Raw genomic sequence first — 15,087 nt, 5'->3', positions numbered from 1 at the left:
ACGAGACTATCAAAACATTCTTCGAATTAAGTCATCCAAAACGTTTTGCGTTTACTAATGTATACAGGTAAGCGTTACAATGTAAAAAATTGTTTTTGGGTTTACTATTATAATATAATAAACTCATATATTATATAGGCAGAACTATCAACAAAATTTTTTGAGTTTACTAACATATAGTCACAATAATAATCAAAATTGCTGTGTTTACTATGAACAAAACTCTACATATTGAATTCACAAATGTACAGGCCTACGCGTCAAAATGAACGAAATTCTTTGACTTTTCTAATAAGAGTGATAATCAACGAAATTCTTTGACATCACTAATATAAGTTTATAGACGTGACAATAAGAAATAATAATAATAAAATCAGACATTCTAAGATAAATTAGTCGAATTCCTACCTTTTTCGCTGAAACAACAAGTCTGCTGGAATCTCTAGGCGACAGATGAATATGTAGCTCCCCTCCATAGAATATTCTGTGAAGAAAAATATTTAAAATCATAAGTAAAAATATAGTTTCAAAACCGACTAATATTTTATATTATTTTACCCATTTAAGAAGGTTACCGTTACATAAAAAGTGCAAGGCTTTAATAAATATTATACATTTAGCATAGTCTCATAATAATGATAATAATAATTTTAATAATAAGCTATTAAAATCTGCAGAGTTATATTATTTTCTTCCTTTATTTTTTATGTTAAAGTAAAATATATATCGACTTTACATGCTGGTGATGTTACGAACATTTACATTTTTTAAATATCTGTAAGATGTGCAAGTTCCATGACCTAGAACTCATCTTCAAGAACACTGAAGAAAAGTATTTCATTTTGTTCTCTGAAGAAAATTAAAGCTTAATAGGAAGTAAAAATACCAGAATTAACGCTTTCACACCGAGAAGGAACTCATAATAATCTTTGCGACTCTAAATAAGAAAAACTGCACATATCTTCCCCTCAGCATGTTTGTTTCAGCTTCTTGTAAAAAAAAGTTTTTCATTATTTTTTTAACGTACTTAAATTTTGTAAATTATAACAATTGGCAATTTCGTAGAACTTCCAGCATGGAACCAGGAATTGAAGGGCTCCATGGTACCTCTGTTGGAAGAGAGATGAGGAGGGGGAGGGGGAGGAGGAGGGGTGGGGAGAGGGTAGAGTATCGGAGTGGGAGAGGAGAGATGAAAGGGGAGGAGAGATGGAGGGGAATGAGAAATGGAGGTGGAGGACAGATGGAAGGAGAGAGATAGAGGGGGAGAGGGGAAGGATGAAGAGAGGGGGAGAGAGATAGCCAGAGAGACAGACAGAAACACATAGGGAGACAGAGAGAGGGAGAGGAAGAGGGAGAGATCGAGAGAAAGAGAGACGAGGTGGCATTTTTCTTTCTACATTTTCGGAGTCATGTTAAGATGTTTAGTCGGGTATTTAAGAAACTACTGGGTTATTTAGCGTCGATAGAATTTCTGTTAAATATAAAACTTACAGTAAGTTGTTGCTTGGATTTGAAGAAAATCTATAGATCAAGTACAGTGGTGAAACTATCAATATGAATGTACGGTTGTTTGTTGTACTAAGCAATTCACATCGTTCACACTATATATATTTTTTTCAATAATGGACGTCATACTTCAATTTCGTTTTCATAATTGAAAGATGATAATGAAGACAGTTGCATTTACCTTCGTAATTAAGATATTCGAAAGTGTGAAAAATTAGATGCAAAACTTTAACAAAGAGCGATAGTGATTGTATTTCAAACGGATATTTACGTCGTCCTAAAGCAAGTGTAGTGGACATACAGAGTGACCATATGGGACCCCAGGATAGGGAAGCGGAGTGCAGGAAGACAGAGAACCAGATGGGCGGATGCATTCACACAGAGAGCGGGGAAGCAGTGGACGAGGCGTGCAAGAAGCAGATCAATGTGGAAAAACCTGTCGAAGGAAACGTCAATCAGTGAAAAGTGAAATGTGTTCTGAAGTGCCAGCAGAAACGCGAATGATAATGTGAATAGTGATATGATGCAAAGTGCGCGACAAAATAAGTGAATAGTGACCGTAAACCAGTGAAAGTGCTTCATACCCAACACGAGAGACGACGAACAAGAGAACAAGGTCGAACTCTCTCTAGGCTAGCTCACCTAAAGAGTGAATGAGAGCTACCCTGCCTACGTGCAGGAGGCCCTAGCCATCAAGGGATGTCACAGGCCAAATCCTAAATTGTAAAGCAAGTATGATGGGATGTGGTAAAATGATTAGATTGCAAGTTCCATTTCGGACCAGCATGGTGGAGAATAATTCAGTTTCTTCACTTGCCTAAAATAATGAACGTACACAATAAGGTAATATGCTTACATATACATACGTTGTCTATCTCATTTATGCCACAGTAAGTGGGCGAAGCTTTGACTTTGATATGAAGATAAGCCCAGTAATGACACGATTATTACACTTGTGATTATCTAGTGGAAGTTTGACGTATCCTGAAAACATTTCGGCTGAGCAGCCAGTTTAACACGCACAGAATTAACACATGTGAGTCATTTGACAGTAAGTTAGAACGAATCTTTTATTCACATCATCCAGGCATTTTCAAGTTCCTAACTGCTATACAAGAAAAGCAAACTATCATTTACTCGAAACTAAACAATAGGCCTATAGAAAAACCCAACATTAAAATAAGGGCAATTCGAAATAAACAGTGCTAGATACAGAAATGTATATATTCGTATAATCGAATACAAAGCTTACAACAGGGATGTAGTCGTGCCAGGGTACGCTAGGATTCCGCCGCGGATTATTTTTCGTGCAACCTTGGAGCGCCCTGCTTCTTTACTTTTAAACTATTAATTGAGGCCGTTATAACTACAGTGATAGAAGTAACAAATTTACGAAGAATGAGAAATATGCACTGGCGTATACCTAATGTAAGAGTGATATGCATCACCTACAGGCATTATGTTGGGCAAACATTTACTACGTGAGGTGGAGGTATGCTATCTCCTAACTTTCAAAGTTAAATTATCTCAGAACATCTCTTATGCTCTTATATCACTATGGTCCTCACGGTCTCAATTATCTTGCTTGCTTCTTACTCAACTGTGTATTTTGTAAGTATGAATTAGTAATATATATATATATATATATATATATATATATATATATATATATATATAATAGCAGAGGAATTATTAATAAGTAATAGAAAAAGTGTTACAAATATGGAATACCATTTTGTTTTTTTCGTGTTGGAACCTACATGTTTTGATTACTGAACGTAAAGTAGTCTATTGCCCTGTATATTATTGAATGTCTCTGTGAATGGTACACCGGACTTAGTGATAGTGAGATTTATTGATATTAGTTCACAAAAGTACAAACTTAATAATTAAAGAAATGATATATAGGCCATACAAAAGTAGTTACACATAATAAATATACAATTTCCTAAACTAATTAATTTATCGCAAATCTCAGTATTTTATTTGTTCAAACTTGCACTTGCGTCTGGTTTTAGTGCATGTTTAAACCAATCGTAATAAACATTAAAACTTTAAAACTTCTTTATCTGCATCTTTTCACAATTTACTACCATAAACATTTTAAAATCAATTTTATTTTTTACTTTAATTCTCTAAATCTATTCTATGACTTTCCTAGTTATGTTTAGTTATAGGTTCACTTATGCATGTTAACTAATTATTCCGTGTCATCATACCGCATCCAGGTTAGCAGTTGTTGACATATATCCAACACACTGCAAAAGCTGAATCGGTATTTCTCAGTGAGTACAGTAGATCAGTCTAAATTCCTGCTACATGCTTGTCAGCAAGTTATTTACACATCTTGCAGCATACGTAGTACACCGGACTTAGAAGTTCGTAAGATAATATAAAATGCTTAGAAAAAATAATTTCCTCAAAATATAACATATTTTCTCCATAAAAATGAAGGTACAAATATGGAATACTATTAACAAGTTACAAGATTAACATAATTACAAAGTCAAAATGGCCTCTACTAAGAAAAGCACAGAACAAGCATTCAGCATCTTCATTAGACGGTGTTTTCCCAACCGTAATACTGAATCCAGATGACTCGTCTCTCACGTCTTTTCTCGAACTTGTTTTATGGCTTTTTGCATTGCCTTTCCATTCCACTGTTTCCTAAGTTTGCTGGAACATGAGGTTCTTTCTTCTCCTACAGGTATCAACACTAGTAACGAAACAAGAAACCAAGTTATGAAGATGGAATACTAATAACACTAGTATTTCATATTTGTGACACACTGATTTTTAAATCAAAACCTCAAAACATACCATTATTTAAAAACGAAATCAATTAATATACATTGCTATAAACGTAGATGATTTCTCTTTAAGAATATATGTTATTAATATTTCTAACAATGAGGAATAACAATGTATGTTCAAGTAAAGAACTTACCTCCAAAATTTTCACTTTCTTCAAAAACGCAATAATGATCAATGTTTCAACAGTTCAGCTTCTAACTAACTGCAAACTAACACATTCTCGCGAAAAATAGTATCAGTGCGTAGCAATTTGGAAGACTTCAGCTAGAATACAACACGTGTCAACTCCTGTAACACATTATTTTATATATGTACCTCTATTTCATATTTGTAACACTTTCTCTTGTATTAATAGCAATAAATAATAACAGTAATAACAACAACAATAATATTTACAATACCCTATCCTTTTACTATACCCACTTTCTCAAACAACGTGTCTTAGTCGGCAGTAATTCTTGATATTTTTTATTCAGTTTATATTCTTTGGTGCACTGGAGTGTCTGTAAATGCGATTGTCATTAAAATAAGTGTTAAAATGAAAGCTCTTGTTCTGATATGTCATTCAGTGTAAATTTGTATTTAAATAGTCTTAAAAATGTGATTATTCACTCTAAGGGTTCACATACCAGGGAAACACTTTAAAATACTTTTTATTTTCGAGAATGAAGTACATACCGATACTGTAAATGTCTCTGACATAGTAAATAATGGGGTAATACTCTACTACTGTCCATGAATGATATAATTCGATAAGAAACTTATGATATATTCTGTATATAAGTCTAACTCTTATTAACAGCTAAACACACAGTGGCTCTAAATACGCGGTTTACACGCGGTTTCTTGAAGAGCGTTCTTTCTAGGTTAATCATCATCATCAAACATCATCAACATCATCAAATTTTTCACGATGAGTCCTGGTATTATTTTATTTACGACTACAACCCTGGCTTACAAGGTATCGAAATTTGAGTTTAAGAGTTAGGGTGCTTTAAATCCCTTCAGAAAACTCAAAAGAATCAATTTAGCCTCTTTTAATTGTGTCATGATCTTTAATCATACCAGATCAATATTAATATTAATTAAAGAGTGCGGAATCTCACATCTCACAGTTTCTGCTTCACCGTGAATATAAGTGGGACGAAAATCTTGCACCAGGTCGGGTTAAAACCAATCTTAAATATGTATAAAAGCATAACTTCAAGTTATGTTTAGAGATCGTAAAATCACTGTCCTATAGATAACAATCTGATAATTGATCGTGTCAAAACATAGCTCTCTTCAGATATATTTCGAAAAAATGTAATTCAATGAATCCAAACTAATACTAAGTCCCAGTGTACAGTACTACAGTAGTACAGTATATACTCTGCCTTCAACGAATTCCTATTTTCGAATCGCCGTGATCGTACGGCAACTTCTCTGACACGAGCGTGTGGCGTGCACCATAACCATATTTCTCAATGCAATTCTTCAAATAAAGTACTTCAGTGAGCTCTTTCAGATACAAGATGAACCATCAAACAGTAAAAATATCCCAAGAAAAATATCTCTGGCTACCGCTTTGAAATTATTTCAACTCAAAATTACATCCTTATAACATAATGGGCTCAACATTTAGAGTCGTCTAAAAAATGTCTAGAAGACATAGAAAAATTCAAAGTAACACTTCAAAGTAACACAGTTTATCCAGATATCAGGTCACGTTACCTTCGTTACTAGATACTGCTGCCATCTACTGAGGTTTGCTGCAGTCTACTACAAGGACTGAACGGAAAGAATGAAATACAGTTAGCTGTCAGTTACGGGTGCAATAATAAAATTGTGAATAGAGAATTAACGCCAGCTCTACAATTAATACAAATACATAAGTAGTAGTAGTACTAATAATAACAATAATAATAATATCATTGAAACTTATCCAAATTACGAGTTAAGCTGAATATATTAGAAATGTAAAGATAATTATTTATAACTATCATTTACTTCCTTAAAAATGGCTTTTAAGGAACCCGCAGGATCCTTGCCGCCCTCACATAAGCCCGCCATCGGTCACTATCCTGTTCAAGATTAATCCAGTCATTATCGTCATATCCCACCTTCCTCAAATCCATTTTAATATTATCCTCCCATCTACGTCTCGGCCTCCCCAAAGGTATTTTTCCCTACGGCCTCCCAACTAACATTCTATATGCATTTCTGGATTCACCCATACGTGTTACATGCCCTGCCCATCTCAAACGTCTGAATTTAATGTTCCTAACTATGTCAAGTGAAGAATACAATGCGTGTAGTTCTGCGTTGTGTAACTTTCTCCATTCTTCCGTAACTTCATCACTCTTAGCCCCAAATATTTTCCTAAGAACCTTATTCTCAAACACCCTCTCTCAAAGTGAGAGACAAAGTTTCACAACCATACAGAGCAACCGGTAATATAACTGTTTTATAAATTCTAACTTTCAGATTTTTTGACAGCAGACTACATGACAAAAGTTTCTCAACCGAATAATAACAGGCATTTCCCATATTTTTTCTGCGTTTAATTTCCTCCCGAATGTCATTTATATTTGCTACTATTGCTCCAATATATTTGAATTGTTTCACCTCTTGGAAGGATAAATCTCCAATTTTTATATATCCATTTCGTACTATGTTCTGGTCACGAGACATAATAATATACTTTGTCTTTTCGGGTTTACTTCCAAGTCTATCGCTTTACCGCACCTAGACAAGAAGCTGATATAACACGTTCAATTCCAAACCCTCTGTGCTATCCTGAACTTTCCTAATGGCATATTCTAGAGCGAAGTTAAAAAGCAAAGGTAATAGTGCATCTCCTTGCTTTAGCCCGTAGTGAGTTGGAAAAGCATCAGACAGAAGCTGGCCTTTACTGTGGTCGTGGCAGAGAATCAGTCCCATTCTGAGACTTATTGTAAGATTTATAAAGTAAAACTGAAATTATTTAGATATTTAAATATCACCGCTTTACAACATACGAGTATTAAGAGAAAATCAGTTCAATAAACTAGTCCGAAAAACTCAAATTATTAAATATTTTTTATGAGTAGCCTATTACATTTAAGAGGGATTTTAATTTACTGTGTCTGTTGAATTAGGTAATTGTGCATTTTAATTTTGAAAGACGATACCGTACGATAGGTTCTAATGTCGGAAGGAAGAAGATTCCATGTTTGAGAGGAGTAAATTGTGAATGATTGAGAATAACGGCATGTTCTGTGCTTAGGTATAAGAATAATAGTTTCTTTTTGAGACCAGGTGCCAAAGCTGTGAAGAGATGAGAGATCAATAACAACAAAGCGAAACAAAAAAGTACTTCCAATGTGATAATGTTATGCTTTGAGAGCCACAGAAGATGTTCGAAATGGTGACCATTCACATTAATGCATATTCGAAGGCGTTCCCCGATAGACCGTATGACTGCCCTGCACGTTGCTGGCTGAATGGACACACACGCCTGTCGAATATGTTGCTGCATGTGATCTGGTGTTGTCAGAATGTTCTGGTACACACTGTCCTTTAAAAATCCCCACAGGAAGAAGTCGAGTGACGATAGGTCCGGAGAACGTGCAGCCCACCGTACGTAGATTGTGGCGTCGACAGTTGTTGTGATTTGTTTACATGTTAAGACAACAAACACACAACACACGACGTGTACGGACGTCAGTCGTCTTTCGTTTTGTGTAAGTTAATGCACAACATGAATGAGGCACCGCAACAAATGGCACATTCTGATGTCATTCATTCTGCATTTTGTTGTTGTTATTGATTGGGAAGGTGACATTGTGATACATTTTTGAACTCGTCTTAATGTGTGTAATCAATGTAACATGATTAAAGTACGTAGTGCTATTTGAAAAATTGATGACGTCACGTGTATCTTGTACCATAATGTAGTTGCATACACCAAATTTCCACACTCATGTTAGCCCCTCGTTCTAACATAACTCTCAGAAACAAAAATTTCTATAACTATCCAAACAAAAAAGTTATAATAGGTGCACAAGATAAATGTTTACTGCACATGCGCAGTGTATTGCAAGCGAAACTTACACAATAAGAGAGCTCCAAATTTTATTTCCGTATGTGTACATTACATTTCATACATACATACATACATACATACATACATACATACATACATACTACGCGACCAAGGCGGGACCCGTCGTGGCAGAAAGAGGAACTCCGTGCTCGCTGCGTATGTTTACTGCTGGAGTGTCGTCACATCCAATGCCTAGCGTTTTTTTTTTTTTTTTTTTTTTTTTAATTTTCGACCGGCCAGAGGCCGTTTTCCAAAGTTATCTATTTTTTGTTTTCTGTTTGTTTCCCTTTGTTTCCTTTGTTTTTACTTATACTAATACAATCACAACACCCATGCCCGAGGCGGGACTCGAACCCACAACCCTTCGGACCAAGTGATAGGGCATGCCGTGCCCCTACCGCTTGAGCCATCCGGGCCTTAAGGTCGCAATGCATTGTGTAGGAAGGCGTGTGTTTCGTAGCCAAGCGCGGAGCATTATTTAATATAATGCCATAAAGTTTTGTGATGAAGAAAAGACAACTGGTTTATTGCTACCTCTATTGAAGACAATAGAGTGTGCTGCAGCTATTGTGAAGATAAAAAAGGAAACACTTGGTAGGATTAGAAAGGAAGGTAAAGAATGTGAGGACAAGGGTGGAGAAATATTGACACCAAACAAAGTTAGACGACCTCCTGCAAATGAGGTTGAATTAGACGACATGGACAAATGTATCATAAGAAGAGAAGTTCATAAATATTATGATCTCTACAACGAGCTTTCAACATTAGGAAAGTTTCATAAATTTTGTAAGAGAGAGATAGGTTTTAAAGAGTGCAAGAAAACTTTATGGAAATTTATACTATCCATGAGGTTTGCATTAAAAAAATGTGAAGATAAAAGGAAATATCTAATAGAACGCTCTGATATAGTAGCCCGTTATTTACCTTGACGAAACATGGTTCCATACTCATTACACTATCCACAAATGTTGGCAAGACGTAAACGTGTCAGGAGTTTATACAAATAGCAGTGCAGGTCAACGACTTATAGTAGCCCATGCTGGTGGTAGTGATGGTTTTATACCGGATGCTTTCCTCATATATGATTCTGGAGTCCGGCCACTTTAAAATGCTAAGGTAAAAAAAAATGTATATCAAATGAAATATTGTATAAAATACAGTACGTACTTTAGTTTACGTTACTTTCGATTCATGTTCCCTCCTTTACGAACATCGATGTGTTTTCTGAATAGAGTCCTGTGTGTGTAAGCATATGATAAAATAAAACAAATAATAAAATTAACTATATATACGAACATGTAACATATAAAGCGTGTTAATAATAATGAAACAAGAGCGCAGTTCAGCATGTGCTTCATTTTGCATCTGATGCGGACTTTACAACATGGCCTATGTTGGGAAGCGAATCGCAGCGCCACCAAACAAAACGGTTCCCGCCTTGGTCGCGTAGTGCATACATACATACATACATACATACATACATACATACATACATACATACATACATACATACATACATACATACCTTCTTCACACACATATAACACATTACGTACGTAATATGTATATAACTTATGGATGCATGCACACACAGACTCCTAAACACAACTCTACCGTAACAGGTAAAAGAACCGTTAAGTACAAAATCGCATTATGTTTCAGTGAATTTGGAACTTCGAACCACTTACTGTATAGCAATATAAGTTATACTGTTGCACAGCAGTGAACGGTATTCGAACACGAAACTCTGTAATATGAGAGAACATTATAATGCCAGTAGCGAAGATAATCGCGTTTGTACAACTAGGCGAGAGGGGATGAATATGAATATCTGATGCGGCAGGGTGGATTATGGCTTCCGTATCAAACGATGTTCCACAGCTCGTAAAGAAGGCCGACGCGTTCGATTGCCAATTCCACTGACACACAAAACAACGGCTACAATGTAGTTCCTAAATTGCCCGTCATTCTCCTATGGCGCTGCCGTGCCACGCTCTCTTGGGACCGGCTACTGCGATAGACTAGTAAAGCAAATGGACCAGAACTTGCAGCATCCCCTCAGAGACCGAAGGGTTTGAGGGGAAAGGAGAGGAGTGGTAAATCCAGCCAACACAACTGTAAAGCTGGTATAAAGGATAAACCCCTGCTAGATCCCTACCCCTTCAACTGAAGCTTTGGGTTCATCTCCATACACGATCTAATGCGGAATGGACATATCTTGCCAAACACAGCGCGCGGGTCATAATTTAGTCATTATGAAAGTAGAGTGTACCTATATTACTATGATAATGACAACTTGTTACTACCACCATCATCACCATCACCACTACTATCAGTACCACTACTACTATTGATGCTATTACCTATTATTTTTACATGGTATCAATTGTTGACTTCAACGTGCAATGATAAATTGCACTTCCTAAGAATGAGTCACGTATAAAGTATTGCTGATCTTTAAGGGTTTTCAATCAGATGTCTAAAATCCATTTTCTTTAGCAATGTAATGAAGGAAATTCAAAGTAAGCCTACGGTTGATATTATTATGTGAAATCTGTCTTTTCGATGTGTTTAATTAGATCATATGAGTTCCATTTTGTATTATTATTATTATTATTATTATTATTATTACTATCATCATCACCACCATTATAGAAATGCTCAGGTTTACGTGGCTTTGTACACTGCTGAGCCTACATATCTAGTAAAGACCCCCACTTGTCACTTCGTTCTTTTGGTTTATATCCTAATCGTCGAAATTTAATGTACAGCTACATTAAGATGTATATAATTCCCATGAATGCAAGAATGTCGCGGAAGATGGAAATGATGATGATTATAAAGAAACATTTGAAATTACAAATATTCCAAAATTTCACTAAAATATTGAAAATCTAACTAAAAGTTTTAAGTCTGTTTTAACAATTTTATAAGTTTTAATATGGTTATTATTTATTTGTTTAAATTCCACCTGTCTCGTAAATTTGCAATAGAATTAATGTCAGGTGCTAACAGTTTTTTCACAAATGAATCACAACAAAACTAGGCGAAGACCACGTTTGACATATTTTCACATAGAGTCCATCATGAGGCCTGATGGCCTCAGCTCTACCAGAGTAAATAAATAAATAAATAAATAAATAAATAAATAAATAAATAAATTATGGGGAGAGTTTTCAGTAAGACTGATATAGGAAGAATTATTTCTGAACATCACAAAAATTTCGAATATTGAAACTTTCACCTTGATGACTGTGTATAAACAAAAGAGGTTTGAGTTATTTTAGTATATTTTGAAAAAATTCGTCAATATAAAAACATTTTGAGGAGATGTAAGGATATGTCCTACTGCGCATTTATTCATGAATGGGTAGTGTCATTCACAATAGTCTATAGTAATATTTGAAATTCTCTATGTTATAATGCGAATAATTTTTATTAAATATAATTATTGTCAAGTATACCTCCAAAGAAATAGTACTTACAATGATTTTCGAAACATAAATTTCCTAAATAAATTATTCTAGTAAGACTATGTATAGCCTAATATTGACTTTACATTACTGTAGTAACTCATTTTCTGTACAACGTACACTTCTGAATGACTATTTCTCTTATACGCCGCGACACTCAAACTAGAGCACTCATAAAGTGTAACCTGATAGATTTTGTAACCTTGCCTGTGTCCTTAACATGCAATATTAGTGAACACATAATGAGAGAAGAGTAATGTGGATTTGGTAAAAATCACTCATGTTCAGAATGTGTATTTGTGGTCGAGTACAGAATACAAAAGAAGAGAGTTTAATTTACCAGCGTGTATGTTTTCCATGGACTATGACGGTTTTCGATAGGTCGTCACAAAAGAAACTGTTGAAAATGGTTTCATAAAAGACTTTCCAGATCATTTAATATTATCAAATCAAAATCTGTAATTTAGATAAAACGTATCAATTAATAAAACAGTTCAGCTTAGTAATGCATCAACGAAGATAAATATCGGGTTAAATAAAGTTTTACTTTGTCTCCGACATTGTTTAGTGTTAGAGCATATATGTAGGCAATGGCAAGGACAAAATTAAACAGACTTTAAAATTAATGGCAAAACCTTGAGCACCATATCATTCGGAGACTACCAATGATAACTAACAATTCAGTGAATGAATTACAAACGACAATATATGAATATCGTGAATCTCCGAAGCAACAAAGAAAGTAACGTGTTTTACGGGAACACAGCACGTAAGACGTACAATAACGATGAATAACAAACTGTTAGGACAGGTGAGCAATTTCGATTACTTCAAGTTTCCTGCTATAAGTTCACAAGTACTGCACAAGCACAAATTGTTCATTGTCCAAAAACCCACCACAACCCCATGTCTAAATAGTTGATTAACATTCTATTTCTTGATACTGTAAGCCTATGTTATAATAGGTAACTCTATTCTTCTGTACTTAGTTACAATTACATTGATCCGTCAATATAGGAGAAAGTCAATGTTTCCCTAAAATTTAATGTGCATTCATGTCCATTTTAGCTCCTGCGATGCTATTTTCAAAGCTTTAGTGGACAGGGTTTTCAAGGAAATATTATGGTTAAACATGATGTAAAACCTGTAAATTTTCAAACAAAAAGTTATACATTTCCCTCCAAAATAATCTCTGATATATTTAAATATATTACATGAAATTTAATCCGCATTCATGGCCCAGTCATCTGATGTGATACCATTTTTAAAGTTCTAGTGCACAAGGTTTTTAAATGACCTAAACTTCGATGCTATTTGGAACACATTTTATTGGGAAACTTTTCTCTGAAACAGAAATTTGTTATTTTGTTGCATTTGAAAAATAACTCTTCATATTTTTATAAAAGCATCACTAAAATTCATTTTTAAATTGTAATGCTTTATCTTAACATTTTGAAAGTCAATATCAAAATTATGTCCCAGACATTTTAAAAAGGTGGTTCTAGGAGTAAAATGTCAAAAACATTTTGAGTTTATCTTCAAAAATGGCTGATATACGCTATCTACCAAAAAGTAATTGGCCACTGTTTTTGTCCCTTTAGAACCTCGTGGTATCATCTCTTGTTATAACAGCATGCTCTCCACTACTTTGTGTAGGATATCCACTGGAATGCGCCACCATTCTTCATGCAACATGGCTCTCAGTTGCACAATGGAAGTGGCCCCATGTTTCGGCGGCTACTATGCAGTGGTATGCAGACACCGGTTGGACTGGCCTGCACAGACTCCTGATCTCAATCCCATTGAGCACCTTTGGGACGAATTGGACCGGCAATTGAGATATCGGGAGATGCGGTCAACTTCCATGCCTGACAGGGTGGCTACTGTTATAGGAACAAGAGATTGTACCACGAGGTTCTAAAGAGGCAAAAACGGTGCCCAATTACTTTTTGGTAGTTAGTGTACATCCATCTTAAGTGAATTACTGTCTCCTGATAATTTGTTTCAAAATTTGGGGCTCATAATTTGGTTTTCAAAAACTTATCTCGAATTTTTACGTTGATGCATCTGCATACACAAAATAAAATCCATTCGGAAAATAAATTCAAATTATACTATCATATCCCCTTAATTACAAGCATCTCTTTCGAAGTTAATTTATTGGCTAGTAATACTAGCTACACTCTTCTTAATTACATATTTCGCTCTGTTAATTCTCTAGAATTCTCAGAAAGCCTTCATGTCACGCTTCTATTTACAAAACACATGTGAAGTTTAATCAAGTCTTTTGTTTAAACAAGCGTGCGTTTTTCAATTGTAACATGACACGTTATGTCATGCAGAAAAGTGTGGCATCGGTCTCGTTGCCTTCCGCTGACCTGGGAGCAATGCGACATAGCTTTCTTCTTTTTTGAGTTGAAATCTCACTGGAAGGCAATTGTGTTTTCCCATCATGTAATTTTTCATGATTATCGCATCACCCGTGGCGATATTCTATCGCCTACAATTTACATGTGCATTATGTATAGTCATAAAGTTCCAAACAATAGCTACAGCTCTGTCATATTAGGGCAGGCTCGCCTAACCGCAGTTCAGTCTGCTGACGGCTTTCATCGAAAGTCAGTGGTTCGATCATAAGCATATCAATAGTTAATGTGTGTTACGGTGGAAAAAGCAGATATGAGACACATTTTGTCCATGTATTTAGGTTTTCATTCAGAAATTGATGTCGCCTTATTGACAGCTTATTGACTCTTAGCAGCATTATCATTATGTCAATAGATCACTAACAAAGAGAGATATGGAACGCCGATTGTGTTCAGAAAATTTAGCTCTATAATTATATGTTCATCAATAATTTTTCTCTATTCTTCTTCATCAAAAGAAACAACAGAAATGGGATTGGAATTATTCAGTCTTTTACTATAAAATTCTAATGTTCCAGTTTTCTCTCACTCTCTTTCACTCTTTCACTGTCTTATCTCCTGTTGAAGCTGTAATGAAAAGTAATATTTCGCAGCCCATCACCGTTCATTCCGTCAATATGTTGAATCCAACTTTATAGGTAGGCCTATTTCTGAAAATACTTTCACTGCAATGTTCACTTTTTTTTTTATATTTACCTCACACATTTCCCCATCAACGCAATGTATGAATCGTTTAACTGAATGAGTGGGAGCTATATAGGACAACGCAAAATTAACGTATGTAAAATATTGCACCTAATTG

This window comes from Periplaneta americana, chromosome 6, assembly GCF_040183065.1.
Source record: "Periplaneta americana isolate PAMFEO1 chromosome 6, P.americana_PAMFEO1_priV1, whole genome shotgun sequence".
NCBI lineage: Eukaryota > Metazoa > Arthropoda > Insecta > Blattodea > Blattidae > Periplaneta > Periplaneta americana.
This window is presented reverse-complemented; position numbering follows the sequence as displayed.